The 14,654-nt window shown below is 41.7% G+C and overlaps 1 long non-coding RNA gene across 1 annotated transcript; it reads left to right on the forward strand.

The window, feature by feature from the left end:
• Positions 1 to 474: 474 nt before the first annotated feature.
• Positions 475 to 13,469, forward strand: LOC141938506 (uncharacterized). The gene is made up of 5 exons (XR_012627316.1): positions 475 to 590; positions 4,249 to 4,425; positions 8,270 to 8,364; positions 8,619 to 8,737; positions 12,736 to 13,469. It is a non-coding gene; the product is annotated as an uncharacterized LOC141938506 (long non-coding RNA).
• Positions 13,470 to 14,654: the final 1,185 nt, after the last annotated feature.

The raw sequence follows: 14,654 nt of genomic DNA on the forward strand, positions 1-14,654 counted from the left end.
GAATGTCTGCCTGTTTTAAATTGAAATAAAAGGAAAAGTAACTTGAAAGTAGTCAATAACTACCAAAACCAAACGTTTGTCTTTCATTTGAAGAAAATGCCAGCTAGTGCAAGCAATTCTGTAAAAGAATAATTCTACACAGATCCTGTATCAGCTGCTTTGATGAGGTTGTCTTTAAGATTATATCCCATCTTTCGTTAAACAGAGGTTGTGTCGTATCAGTAAAAGATGTGTGCTTGATTTCAGTTCAGATGCAGGCCATGTTGCAAGAGTCGGTGTGTTTTAACAGCAGAAAGTGATGCGATTTTGGATTTGAAATTGCTTGCCAAACAAAACCGAAAAGCTCTTGTAGACATTCTTTAAGACTTAGGCTAACTTTTTAAAAAGTATTTTAGTTTCTATCCTGAACAGAACAGTGAATTCAAACTACTGAACTAACCTAATGCCAAACCACCTTTTTCATACCAGGAAGGGACTGAGAATGGTTCTCAAATAAAGGGGAAAATTAGCTCCTGCGAGCAAACCTGAAAGTTGTTCTCTTCTACTTGTTGAAAAGGAAAACTGAAGATCTTCTCGGAATATTTTTCAAGGTATATTCCTAAAAATGTTGGGTGCTGTTTTCTGCAGAACTTGGGGCATAACAAAGCTCATAGTACACGCAGTATTTTGGTTTTGTTTGAATATTAGATTTCTGAAACTGATTTTAAAATACTGCACATGCTGCGTAATTTAAACTAGTATCTCAAAGGACTACCATCAACATACTAAAAGAGCAAAACACAATCTAACATGTGCTCCTAGCCTCACACAAACCATGATAAAGAAAACATTACATCAGCATAACCAACCCAGCCTGTTTTGGAGTGGGAGATGATGAAACTCTATCTATGTAAATAACCTATATGGCTTTTCACCAATATATTCTCCTTAAAGTAGTTTGTGCAAGGACAGCCAGTTGCAACAAAAATATCTGCTGCCAAAAGTGTTAACTCATTAGCTCCTGAAATTTGATTATGTTTCTTTTTAAGTCCTCTATAACTTGTGGAGCAAGGGTGCCACTCTGCAAGGGGAAAAGATTTTTTTTATGAATTACTTGTTACAGCTCTCGTCATTACCCTTAGAAACTTATGCTCCTTATATTTGGGACAGGATTGAAAAGTTGTGGATAGTCTCCTCATCAGAGTGATGAGATGATGCCCTCTGAGACAGCGTATCTCGGGTAGCTTTTACACTGCTGTCAGAAGAAATTAGAGACACAGTCAACACTTCTGGGACTTGGCCCAGCATCCTTCAGCACATCTGAGCAGCAGCCAAACCAGAACTGGCTTCAGCGTCTTTGTACTCAACTCATCTTCCCCGGGGAACTGACAAAGCACTTCAGTTTCCCCTCAGCACTCCTGGTTCTGCTGCGCTTCCCTGTGCCCTGACAGCGCTGCCTTCCCATCCTGGTTGGAGGAGAGTCCTTCTTCTGCAGGGCTTGTTTGGAGCTGACTGGCAGGAAAGCTCCCGTTCCTTGTCACAGAGGTGCCTTGGAGGAAAATGGTGTGCTGCGTTACCTTCTTGGTAGTCTGCCATATCAGCCCCTTTTCACCTGTCTTTCAGGGCAGTGCGTGTCATTTGTCTTGTGATTTGCACAGTCCTGTGGGTGCATTTCACACTGCCTTTAATTTGAACCTATATAGTGGTACCCTCGTTGGCCCAGTGCCATCAATTGCCTTCAGGTGACATTATTTCTAAGTCATATACAGCTGATTTTGTGAACTCATGACTTTGCAGGCTGTTGATTTGTGCATTCTTCTTTACTGATATAGGTATATTTTCCTTTATGTCTTTTAAGCAATAAGCTGCTTCTTCAGTGTCACATTTCCCAGTTCATCCAATATATTTTTTCCACAGCTGACTTTCAATTCTTCAACTATTTGCTTGTTTCCTGCTCAAGATTAGCTTTAAAGGCACAAACTTAAGAGAAAAATGACTTGAGTTTGTCCGTGTAATTGTTGTGCATCAGCGTGCATACGTTCAAGCCTTCCCTTGAACCGAGGGGCGCAGAGGCAGTCACTGGCAAGCAGACGATATTCACGTTGCGGTCCGGTGTCAGTCGGCCAGCACAGCGTCTCTTCCTTCAAAGGGACCTGAACTTACGTCAAATTAACGACGGGAGACAAGGTGACGGGGCCCGGAGCGCGAGGCCCGCCGTAACGTCCAGCCGTAGCACCTCGGCCCCACCGTCAAGGCCCCACCGGCCCCGCTGGCCCGGCAGCGCTGGCGGAAGCCGCCTCGGCGCGAAGCGAGGCCACAGCCCACCCGCCGCCGCCCCGACCCCGCCGGGCCCTCGCGCCCAGCCCCGGCAGAAGGCGCCCAGCCTGGGGGCTGCCGCGGGCGCTCCCCAGCTCGGGAGGCGTCACCCCGGGGGCAGGTGACAGCGTCGAGGCCCGGGAGATCCGAGCGGGGCTGGGCGTCCCCGGCCTGGAGCAGGCGGGGTCTGGCCCTGCAGGGTGGGGGGTGGCTGGCTGGAGCCCCGCGGCGGTGTGGGGCCGGAGCCGCAGCCGTCCCCGGCGGTATCTGTAGTCGGGGCCCTTTCCCCAGGGGCAGGGGCTTTCTGCCAGCCGCCAGCCTCCAAATGCTGCGGCTGTTTCGTGGGTAATTTGGTTAACTGAGTAATTGCGGGAGTTCGGGCAGGGTGGGAGGAAGGAGTTGGCGGATGGTCATGAGGCCGCTCCCTTGAGGTGCTCTGGAAGCATAAAATACAGTCTGGAAAATGAATCCCAGACCCACCGGCAAAGAGGGGGCTTGAGCAGCACATGGCAGTGTGAAATAGCCAGCCGGGGGCCTGGGGAGGAAGGAGGGGATCGCTGATGGGCTGCTGGAGGCAAGCCATAGCGCCTGGTGCTGGACGCGGGCCTTGACACTTGGCCTCTGGCGGCTTCCCAGCGCCAGGGCTGGCTGCTGTGGCAAGTAAGGTGTTGGGGTTGCCTGTTGCCCTGTGGTCGTTTAAAGTCATTCACTGAGAAGAGAAGAGACAGGGAGCTCACAGCTGGAGGCATGGTTGTGTTAAGGCATGTTTAGGTACTGCTGCATGTGTGCTTTTCATAGATGCATTGAGGCCACCTGGTCCCATGACAGGGTTTTGTGTTATAAAAATGTGCTACATGTGCTCAGCATATAATTTTCAAATCTTCATAGCTTCATTTGAAAGCATGTACATGGCAAACATAGTATTACTCCTTGAGCAGGAGCTGTATTGTTTTACATAGGAGAAGATTTGAACTATATTTACTAAGATGTATGTTGTTCAATTTGAATAACTCAAGACTTAGTCCTTGGAAAGAGTGCAACTGAGACAAAAAAGCTATTGCTGTTTCTCCCTCCACCCTGGTTATTCATTCTACCCTTTGATTTATTGCATAATTCTCTGATGAGCTAAAGAGATCATTTCAGCTTTAACCAACCTTTTAATCTTGTAATTAAACCAAATAGTTTCAAAATCGATTATTCTCTGCAATACGGTAATATAAATGATTACTGTTTTGAAGGTCAGATCTAGCATTTTGAAATCAGAAACTTCTATCTCTCATCAACAGGCTTAAAAATGTACCTGAAAACATAATTGTGTGTCTTGGATCATTACGCTTACCAAGTGTATGAGTGTACTTAGGTTCTCAGGTTACTTTAATTCGAACAGCTCTTAAAGAAGCGTGTGTAACCAAGTGCCTCACAGTAATAGTGTTCTATACTGGCTCTAGCAACTAAAATAAGTGAATGGCTTGGATATTTTGAGGAATTAGTAATGCAGTTTTTTTCAGTATTAGTGTGCTGTATATTTTTTACATCCATCCATCCATCCATCCATCCATCCATCCATCCATCCATCCATCCATTTAAATCTTTTGTTACTATGATTAGGAAGCTTTTCAAGGCAGGATCATTAGGGCCTTCCATTAGCGCAGTTGTACTCATGTTTGCCTAATACAGTGCATTCTTAACCTCACAGGAGCTTTTTAACATCATCACAGCATAAATGATGATAAAGTATGTTTCTTAAATGTTTCTGTGACATACCCTACTCATTTAAACTGCCAATCTGGAGTAAAATTTAATAGACTCTCAAGATGAATAATAATTGAGAAATATTTTGTGTGTGTATGTGCGTATATATATATTTATATGTTTTACTACCAAAGGAAACTGAAGCTTTACTAACTGGAGGGGAAAAAAACCCAACTTTTATTTTTCTTCTGCGTTTTCTAGGGTCTTTCTGTAACTCTGGCACAGATGCTGTAAGACCACCAGTGATGGCTAAGTATTTTACTTCTTTATTGCTGAAAGGGGCTGAAGCATTTAGACAGGAGTTGGCTGATCAGGCCAAACAACACAGTATCACAGTAGTCAATGTAACAGCAAAAGTGGCCTCCGTTGGAGAAAATGGTAAGAACTGTTTTCACATTGTGACACAAGTATTTGTCCTGTAAATGTTTTGTCTGTTTGATTCATTTTGTTTGTCAGTGTCAATGTCTGATGCAATTTGTTGTCAAATGTCAAAACATTCAGTCTGTTTTGTCTGACTGATTCATAGTCATGTAGCAAATAGCTTAGCTATCAGGTATTTAAGATACATGTTGTGAATAGTAAAACTATTGTTTAAAAAATATACGGTCAAAGGTTTTTTTGTGAAAGTGTATTTATACAAGAAAAGATGACTGCTCTTAAATTGCGTGCTGTCTTATTTTTAAGAAAAGTCTGCATAGATGGCTTTTCCGTAGAACTGGTTGCTAAATATAGTTTCTGGGGCATTTGTGATGTGCCCCAGAAAATTAACTCCATCCCAGCCAGAGCCGGTACACTGTCTCACTTTGGGTTGTGATCATGCTGAATCATGTAAACCAGGCATTTTTGAGTTACTGGTAATCACATAACTGAAAACCTTGCCATAGAAAGCACAAGCAGAAAGAGTGACGGTTGGTATCAACTAGGTGTGTAATATTCTTCTCTCCTAGTCGACATTCTACTGATGTCTCAGGACATACTGTTAGAAATGGCTATACAGCTGGAATAATAAATCGAATCCTGTACTTAGAGAAGTCAGTATGAGCTTTGCCGCTGTTTTCACACAGCCATCTTAGTTTTCCTATGGGTTTCAAGGTTACATCCTTTGGACATAAAAATAGAGTGGTATGGTTAATGCAGAAGGACAGATACAGTACAGGAACACTGGCTACTTCAGAAAATGTTTTTTATATGTGCTGCTTATATTTCATGAAGGGTGTTTGAACTGTGTATCCAAATATTGTTTGGTTCCCTAAAATGTCCCCTTTTTTCTTTTTCTTTTTTTTTTTTTTTAATTTCTAAACCTGTGCCTATGTTCTGCAAATATTTGCATAATGTCTTTTTATCTCTAAGTCTGGGACTAGGCCTGTTTTGCACTTTTTGCCATACATGATGTTAATTATTTTTTTTTGCAGACAGTATGTTAGCTTGAAACCTCCAGGTTAAGGGCTGGGCATGAATTCCAAATCTTACTAGTAAAACTATTTCTCTCCATGTGTTGTTGATTCTTTTTCAATCATCCACAGAGCTGTGTAAATACCAACATGGGTAACCATTATTTAAAGGTAAAAATCTCAGGATTGACTTTCCTGAAATGAAACATATGTTTGAATTTTATTTCAACTGAGGTTTCAGAAGTTTTATTTCAGTTCCAGGCTGCTTATGGAAATTCTTCATGGTGTAAGAAATTCAAGCTTTAATCCTTAGGATTACTTTTTTGAGAATACTGTTTCTTCTTTTGTAGTGTTATGTAAAACAGAGGCTGTAAATAGCTGTCTAATGGTCCCAGAGCCCTCAGAACAGCCCAGAAAACTTTACCAAAGGCATTCTGTTGCTCATTACGTTCTCAACTGTTGCTGTCCTCTTACTAGAAGCTTAACAAGGTAAATAAATTGGAACATGAAGTCAATACATATCTAGAGTCATGCCATTCTGAAATGGGGAAACTGGCCAAGATACCAAGATATATCTAAATAAATATCAGATATTTATCTGATAGCTGAAGAAACTGAAAGATCTCCACTAAAGGGGGGGGTGTGTGTACATATATATATGTATATATAGTTCTGTGTAGAAGCCAGAAGACTGGACACTTCTGTGTCTCAAAAATATAAGGTGCCTCAAAAAGATGTGGTTCAAGAGTAAGAAGCTTACTGCTCATGTAACATGGGCTAAATCCAAGGAGCAGGATATGTTACAGTGCAGCCATTACAGTATTTCAGTGTAGTATTACTCATCTTTCTGGCTCTGACACCCAAGACAGAGCTTCTTTTATCCTTGGCAAGTGTCAACTGTCTGTCTTGACCTCAGAAACTAGTGCCATTCTCTGATGTTATGTACCATTCCTCGGAATGTCATCATGGTTTTGGGCACTCAGGGCTTCTCCTTGAACTTAAGTGAAGATGTGACTGGAGTGGGATAGTCATGCCACTGACCTTCAGATGTTTTAACTTGGGCTTCCTGTAGAGCCAGTGGTGAGAAATGCTCAGAATAGTTTCAGGCCTAAGTTAAACTCTTGTTCTTTCCAGTTATGCTACATGGTACAGCTAAGCAATATAACCATAACCTGAATTGCCCCCTGGAGGAACCTTGCTTTCTAGCCTCTTAGTTTAGATGTTAAATTTAATGTCTAATATTGGGTAACACAGTTATCCTAAAGCATGATAAAAGGGCAAGGAATTAACATTTAGAAAACAAATTTCTTAACCAGTCACATCTTTAAAGGACTTGAAAATAATGGCTCTTTGACAATAACAAATGGCCCAGGGCATTTCCTGTTTTGGTCTGAGCTCATCTTCCTTTTTTTTTCTTTTGTAAGCTTATATTTTAGTAGTATTTCAGGCTGGCCATTGCCCATCCTGTAGGAAAAACAGAAGGCAGGGAGCTTAATACACACTAGACATCTGCCCTGCATAGAATGAAGTCATACTCCTGAAAAGAAGAGCCTGTATTTGTGCCATGCGATGGGACTACAGTGTTCTTCGCAGTCCTTGAAGAGAAGCACAGTCTTCTTCCCTGAAAGTGCACCAGCAGATGAAAGATGATGAAAACTCATGAAGTCTCTGTTGCTTCTCAAAGGGTTGATTAATGAGCAGCTAGTTTTTTAAACATGTTTTTATACCATTATTTTCAGCCAAATCAGCAAGTAGATCCATGTGGCCAAACAGGTGCTGGGACAGCAGAAGAGCAGGCAGAAATGCTGGTGGGACAAAAGAGCAGGGCTGCTTCTCATCTATTAGGCAGTCTTAGATTGGCTAAATTGCTTCTGAAGTTGCATCTTTGGCAATTCTTCAGCAAGGAGTCAAATATGCAGGAGGCTGGCTGGATTGCAGCCTTTGGGCATATCCAGACTTGCAGAGTTAGAGAGAGTATTTCCAAATGTTGTTCAGCATAAAGTTCTCCATTTAATGCTGCCCTGATGTTGTCACAACATGCTGCAGCCAAGGATGAGAAGAGTTTTGAAGCAGGCCAGGCTTCCTTACTGAAAGTTTGCTCACAGCTGAAATCTGAAGAAATTGAAAGGTTTCCACTGAAATGATGAGTGTTACCAAGCACTGGCTGATCTGACCCTCTGTAGTCAGAATAAACCCCATTTTGCAAAAACTGAGCTGTAAACAGCAAAATTCTGTTGTTAGTAATTCAGTTTTGTGCATCTGAGTTTCCCTTTGCTGTTTCAACAGATTATAGGATCTGACTGCAGTTCCAGTCAGGTGCTTTTGTATAGTGTTGCCAAGTACTGTCATGTACTGCATCATGTATGTGGGTGCACTGAAGAATACACAGACATTTATAAAGCACCGTAAGATCTTTCTGGGTGAATGGTGTTATAAACCTAAGATAATTATTCCAACAATCCAAAAATTCTGTATAAAGCAGATTTTGGCATTGTGAAAAGAAACAAAACATGCAATAATTTAGGGGTAAGGGAGGAATCCTTTTATTTTAAGGATAATATTAGTATAAAGTTAGAAATGAGTAATTTTCTAACTCATTTCTAACTGGGTGACTCATGCTCTTGGCAAATTAATTATCCAAGACAAATGATTCAGAAATAGATGCTATAGTTTTATTATTTTTTTAATCAGATGGCTATTGCTGTTACAAATAAACATGAGGCTTGATTTCAGGTATAACAAATGTAGCTATACGCTGCAAATTATGCCACAGTGCTGCTTGAGTATGTGTTACACATGCCAATTTTTCTTATCTGATGTTTTGGTTTCAGTTTTAGGTGAATGCTGTAGTAGCTACTGGGTGTCTAAAGCAGCTGTGGCCACCAAGAATCTCAGCAGTGAACTTTGACAAGGGAAGTCTAATGTGGTATGTATTTCTTTCCATACAGGAACTGTGATTTATTAAAGCCTCATCACAGGAACATTCCTATGAACAAACTTTTCACCTCAGAATTCTTAATAAATTGTTTGATGAATATTATTGAGAACATTGACATGGGGATGATGGAAGATCCATGCCATCTTTGTTTGGGATGGATATATTGTATTGTTGGCTGTAACCCCCTGTCTCTGTTCTCTTTCTTTTTTTCTCCCTGCCCTGCCCCTCCTCCTTGGCTGCAGTTTGTAAGGGAATATCACAATGCAGGTCTGATCTGTTGAAACCACAGCTAATGCCCATGCCTGCCTCTGATGGGAAGAGAACACAGACCACAAGTTTGGGATTTCTGGCCTCTTTTTAGGCAAGTCTGTTGCTTATCTTCCCCTTTGCCCCCCAGTTCCCTTTGTTCCTGCCCTTCCTCTGTATCATTAATTCATATCAAAGTTCAGTGTTATTGGTTGCTGGGAACGCAGTTTCATTTGGCTATACGTACACTCTTCCCTAAAAAAAGTCAGATACTACCTCCACATTGCATGTTCATCGTGCAGTGAAAATATGGAGCATGATTTTATTGTAGTAGTTCTGAATGATTTTCAGCTGAAGTAATGAAGAGGAAAGTCAGGCACATTTTTGTGAGGGGTTCATGTTTCTCAACTATGATTCTTAAATTGGAAGTTTTGAGTTTTTAATAACATTAGAAATTATTCATGTTCATTGCAGATACCTATACATCCTTATTCTTAAAAGGTAGGATATTTGCTAGCATAGCTGAAATTATTCCTGTAGTGAGACAGGAGAATGTCTAAGGAAAACTGCATTGAGTAATAGTTTCTATTCTCTTTATTTTGTTCAGTTGTAAATATAGTAGACAACAGATGAAATAGCTATTGACGTAGAGAATAACACAAATTATGTCAAACAAGGACTTCAAACAGTGTGTTTTGAGGTCAGTAACCTGTGTGCCTAGAACTTTGGTCACACTGGTGACAGCCAGCTGACATAACTTATGTGGATGTACATGCAAAGATAAATAGGTAGCTTTTTGCTGAATTTTCCAAGCAGAACAGCAAGATGTCAGTGAAGGTGTATGTTTCTAATAGGCTCAAGGTGCTTCAACAAAGGAAGCTGTTATAGGTAAATTCTCAAATTGATGTGAGACAGGGCCAATAAAAATTCCAATTGTTTATTTAGCAAGCGGCAACAAGCAAAACAGCGCTGGGCGGCCGGGGAGTTCAACTCCACCAATGGCGCGCACTTTCGAAGTTTTTTTGTCTTGCTTATGTGTTACAAAGTGATGTATATTAATGAAACTCTCATATATATTCATAATCTATCCCCGCCTACCCCCGCTTCATATTTTAATGAGGTTTCTCTGCGCAGTAAACTTCAACAGTTCTGGGCGGTGGTCGCAGAGTCCTGAATAGTGGTCGTAGAGATGAAGTATCTCCTCTTCCTCGCCGTTGAACTTTTCACCCCAAGGTTCTGCGCAGCCTCTGTAGTTCTCTGACATGTCTCTGCTTGCCTCTTGTCTCTACATGTCTCTGTTAAAGCTCTGATAAGGACGCACCACTATATCTTCTACCTACCCCCTACACAGCCTTGATTTATTATTTTAGTTAAGCTAAGGCTTGCTGTTAGTCGGTTAGTTTTATACAATGTAGCAATATTAGCTTTACACAGCTCAGGTGGTGATTTACTTCTCCATTGTTTTAACTGAATTTGATGAATAAATAGTTTACTATCTATCACAGAAGCCAATACTGATGAGTTAACTTGCTGAAACTGCAAGAGGGTTTTTTTGCTTGTTTGTTTGGTTTTTATACCTAAATGGATCCTGTTTTCAATAAACAGCATGAAGGAGGAGTCTTTCCAGGGCTCTGCCATATCAAATAGAAGACAGCATGTTCTGTCTGATGAAATGTAGGTTTGACTGCTAATCGGCCAACGCAAAGCACTGCTAAATTAATAGCCAATTTTGCTGAGAATTCAACTTCTCAGGAACTGAAGGTGTTTCCTGAATCTGTGACTGGCTGAGAAAAATGGGAATTCCTTTTAAGAAAATCAGGATATTCTGATTTTTTTCAAACAGAAGTCTTTCATATTTCCATGTCAGCACTGATCCTGCCTAGGCAAATGAGTTAAAAATCGGAGAATGACTCTGGAATACTGCAACTGAATTTTCCAGTTGGGGGCATGGATATTTTAATTTTCATTTTGGGTCAAACTGATCCAAATACGTGTTTCGGTTTGGAGGTGAGACCTGTCTGCAAGTCCTTTCTCAGCTCTCTCACTACTTTTTGTTTTAGCATTGTTGCTTTTGTTTCTTTAAATGGGAGATGAGCAGTTATTCACACTTTATGAAGTGTCTGAAGACCTGTGGGTACAGAGCACTCCATTAGTGCAAAGTATTTAAATGTAGAACTATGTCTTCTTCCTTTTTCCTTATGCCAGTCTGTGCTGTGACTGAAATCAGTCTGCTTACAATCAAATTTAATAGGGGCAGAGAATATTTTTTTTATGTTTTAACCACAGACTTTCTCATTCAGTGAAAGTAGGGTTCCAGCCTATTTCTCTCTGCAGGAAATTCATATATATATTTTTTTTTAATGTTTTAATTGATTAGGTAGTTTTTGCTACTCCTATGAAAACAGTCATGATGTGTCTATCCAGTGCTGTTTGCATTTGCTTCAAAATGTGGGAATTAATCCATGCTAAAAATTACTTGGTTTATGTGTGCGTTGTTTAGTTTATATGTTCTGGGAGGATCTAAGGACTGAAAACTGGCAATAATAAGGAGGTCATAAATCAGGCAGCTTTTCTTGGTTTAGGATTTTAGGTCAGGCGTATCAATTCCAGCTTATGCTAGATTGCAGCTGTGCTTGTGAATGGAGACTAGATCATGTCATGTAATTTGTGGGGATTTTCTCACTTGCAATCCATGACCACTGATGCCTCATAACCACTGCAGCAGGGGTAGCTGTACCTTCCTGTCTGGTTTGTGTGCTTGTTCTCTTTCTTTTTTTTCTTTCTTTCTTTTTTTTTTTTTTTTTTTCCTTCTAAGAGGAAATGAAATTAAGATAGATGTCTCCTTTGGTATTTTAAGTAAATTTTATAAAGGGAGGAAACGCAAATCAGTTGGTGCTTGCCACATATAGAGCAGTCAGACAAAAAGTATGAGGGGTTGATGTCTTAGCACTATCAGTTCTCTTTTCAGTGGATATACAGAGGTTTTGTAAACAAAAAAGGTATGTCTGTCTCCTGTTGTACAGGAGTTACACAATGCTTTTGTTTTCTTTTCCCGTGTGTGAAATGTCTGGCACCAAAGTAACTCCGAGGCTTCTTTATCTGACTTCTCTGTCAAAATTAAGGATAAATACAGCAAATTTGATTAGCAGTGTTCATGAGATCAAGGAGTCTGTTTTACCATTCTGGGTTAAAAAGAATGATAAATGTGTATAATTAGGACTTTATGTGTGTCAAAATAATGCTTTGGTCCCAAGGTGTTCAGTCATACGTTGTGAGATAATAGAACATCATCTATGCTCTGTGGTACTTGGCATATATGTTTCTTAGACCCTTTCAGGTTAATCATTGATTCAAAGAAATTGTTTCAATGACCCAGATGGTCTCTTTGAGTCTTAAATTCCCATTAGACCAAGTGTGTGTATTAGTTATGTTTTATTGCAAGAAAACAAAGATTTTGGTGACACTAAAGTTCCTGCAGTGAAATGCAAATTGCCTTCTGTGTGGGAGAGATCCTGGAAGTTCCTTTCTATTGTTTTGGTTTTTTTTCACAGTGTATCTAATGAAAAGACAGAAGTCTGTGTAGTTCTGTTTTTCTTTTTTTGTGTGTACATAGATTGTATTGACCTTGTGAAAACCTGAAAGCACTAAATTGGCCTCTTGAACAAAATGAAATGCATTTCACAGAACAGACTATTCCCTGTAGTATTTATTCTGAAAGGTCACCAGTCACAGAAACATCAGAGGATGTAACTATGGCAAACCAACCCAATGTTAGCATAATGTTTGGTTATTTCCCTTCTTTGTTACTAGGTAATTGGAGCCTTTAGGAACACATTTGTCATTTATAGCACAGCCCCTTCCTACACAAGACTCTGATTCTTTGCAAACATGGATAAAAAAGGTATTTTTAAAAAGATTAGCATTTGAGTTTTATTGTCTGTGGTTTCAGCTTAATTTCACAAGGACATATTAAATGTTGTTCAGCATCAAAAACCTAAGCAAATGTTTGTTTTATCTATCAGAAAGCAAAGTCATGTTGTTCAAGTACTAAAGTCTTAACTCTAGATTAGTTGTGGTGTTTGGACTTAACTCTGTGCTTAAATGCTCTTTCAGACATACACTTCCCTGCTACTGAAGGTGATTGAGGAGCAAAACCAAAGGTGTGGTGTGTTTCTGTTTTGCACCGATTCCCATCTGTGGACTAGTTTGGAAGAAGGAAAATAGAAGCTCTGTGACCTTTCTAGCCTCTGATGGACACTGTGTGTTCCCTCCTGGGTTAGAGGAGTAAGCCAGTTTTGTCTGGTTTGGAGGTATGTATGTCTAGCTAGAATAGTTGAGAGAGATGCTTTTTTTCCCTCTTCCACATACAGACATAGAAAGTCTGGTTCCCTGTTGTAATAAAACATATATGGTATTTGTTATTCAAATCTCAAGGGGAAAAAGAAGTTGTAGTCAGGATGTTGTGGCCGAACAGTTTTGTAATTCTCTTATGTAAATAAGAAATAAGATATATGTATATAGTTTCTATTGTTAAAATCAGTTGTTAGAAGGGACCTAAAATGGCCCCCATCTCCAAGCCACTACAAAAACACTTGTGCTGAGTCATCCCCCCTTCTGTGACGGAAACCTGAGAAAAGCCCGGGAAAACAGGAGAAAAGCCCGGGAAACTTGTTTACAACTTTGCAGACCCCTCAGGGTACGCCCATCATGAATATGGATGAAGCCTACACTATAAAGGGACTCAGTGCTGTCCTGTAAGGTGTGTGTCTTGGTAGAGCAGAGACTCCCGGCACACCCAGCGCTGTTTTGCTCACTCGCCGCTTGCTAATAAAATTTTATTCATCACTAAAAATTGAGAAGTGGTTATTTCCCACTAAATTACAATTAATCAATAACAAATTTAGTGCCGTGACTCGGATCCAGATCTTTTGGTGCGAAACCCCAGATAGGGGAGGCGCCCTATCTTCGGATACCCCCAGTCTGAGGATCTCGTGGCCAAAACGCTGGATATCTGAACCCCTTTTAATTCGGACTCGGGAGTGAGCAAAAGAATCTGCAGAACCCCTTAAATTTTGTGCACGAAGACCGATCGAAGACTCCGGGGAGGAGTAAGTATTTGCGTTTGTGCAGTTATCCGTTCGGTTGGGGTTGGTAATCCCAGAGTGCGAATGAGTGAGAGGTCTCGAAGAGATCACCTGAGTGCGGACCCTTTAGTAGTGCAGTTCTCGTAGCCTGCGAAGGAGCGAGTCACGAATAAGGGGAGCGTGTGTGTGTGTGAAAGAAGGCACTCTGGAAGATGGGACAGAGGGAAAGCAAGCCCTCTGGATCCATGGGTGGGGGCAAGGAAGAATTGCCGGATATCCCACTAGGAGGTTGATAATCCCAGAGTGCGAGCGAGTGGCACTCTGGAAGATGGGACAGAGGGAAAGCAAGCCCTCTGGATCCATGGGAGGGGGCAGCTGAACTCCTCCCGCTGCTGGCTCCAGCTGGGACAGGGCTTGTTCCCGGGGCGCCACAGGCCCGACCCGAGCAGCTTGCCCAAGCCGAGCCCTGGAGCAGTGTCGCGGAGCCTGGCCCAGCGTGGGGGAGGGGGGAGGGGGCAGAGCTGCCCACTCCCCAGCCGGGAGGGCCTGTCCTGAGCACCCAGCTGCCCCGGGGGGGGGGCGGGTTGGGGCTGGGGCAGGGGGCACCGAGGGGCCCCAAATTAGCGTTTAGGCTTCTGCTCAGAGACAGGCTGCAGTAAACTGTCTCGAGGGGGCTCTGTGCTGAGCACCCCCCCCCCTTCTAACCCGCTCATACTTGTAACCAATGATTCTGACCCCGAATCTTCCGGACCCCCTCAGCGGGTTACCCGAAGCAAAGTTAAGGAAGGAAGATTATACCCCCTTAGAGAAATGCTTGTGCCAGGAGTGGGGGCACAAGGGGAACCGGGAGCAGGGTATGTCGCTGTTCCCCTCAACACTGGAGATGTGAGAGATTTTAAAAAAGAAATGGGGAACTTATTAGAGGACCCGCTTGGCGTAGCCAAACAG

Source organism: Strix uralensis, unplaced genomic scaffold, assembly GCF_047716275.1.
Source record: "Strix uralensis isolate ZFMK-TIS-50842 unplaced genomic scaffold, bStrUra1 scaffold_123, whole genome shotgun sequence".
Taxonomy (NCBI): domain Eukaryota; kingdom Metazoa; phylum Chordata; class Aves; order Strigiformes; family Strigidae; genus Strix; species Strix uralensis.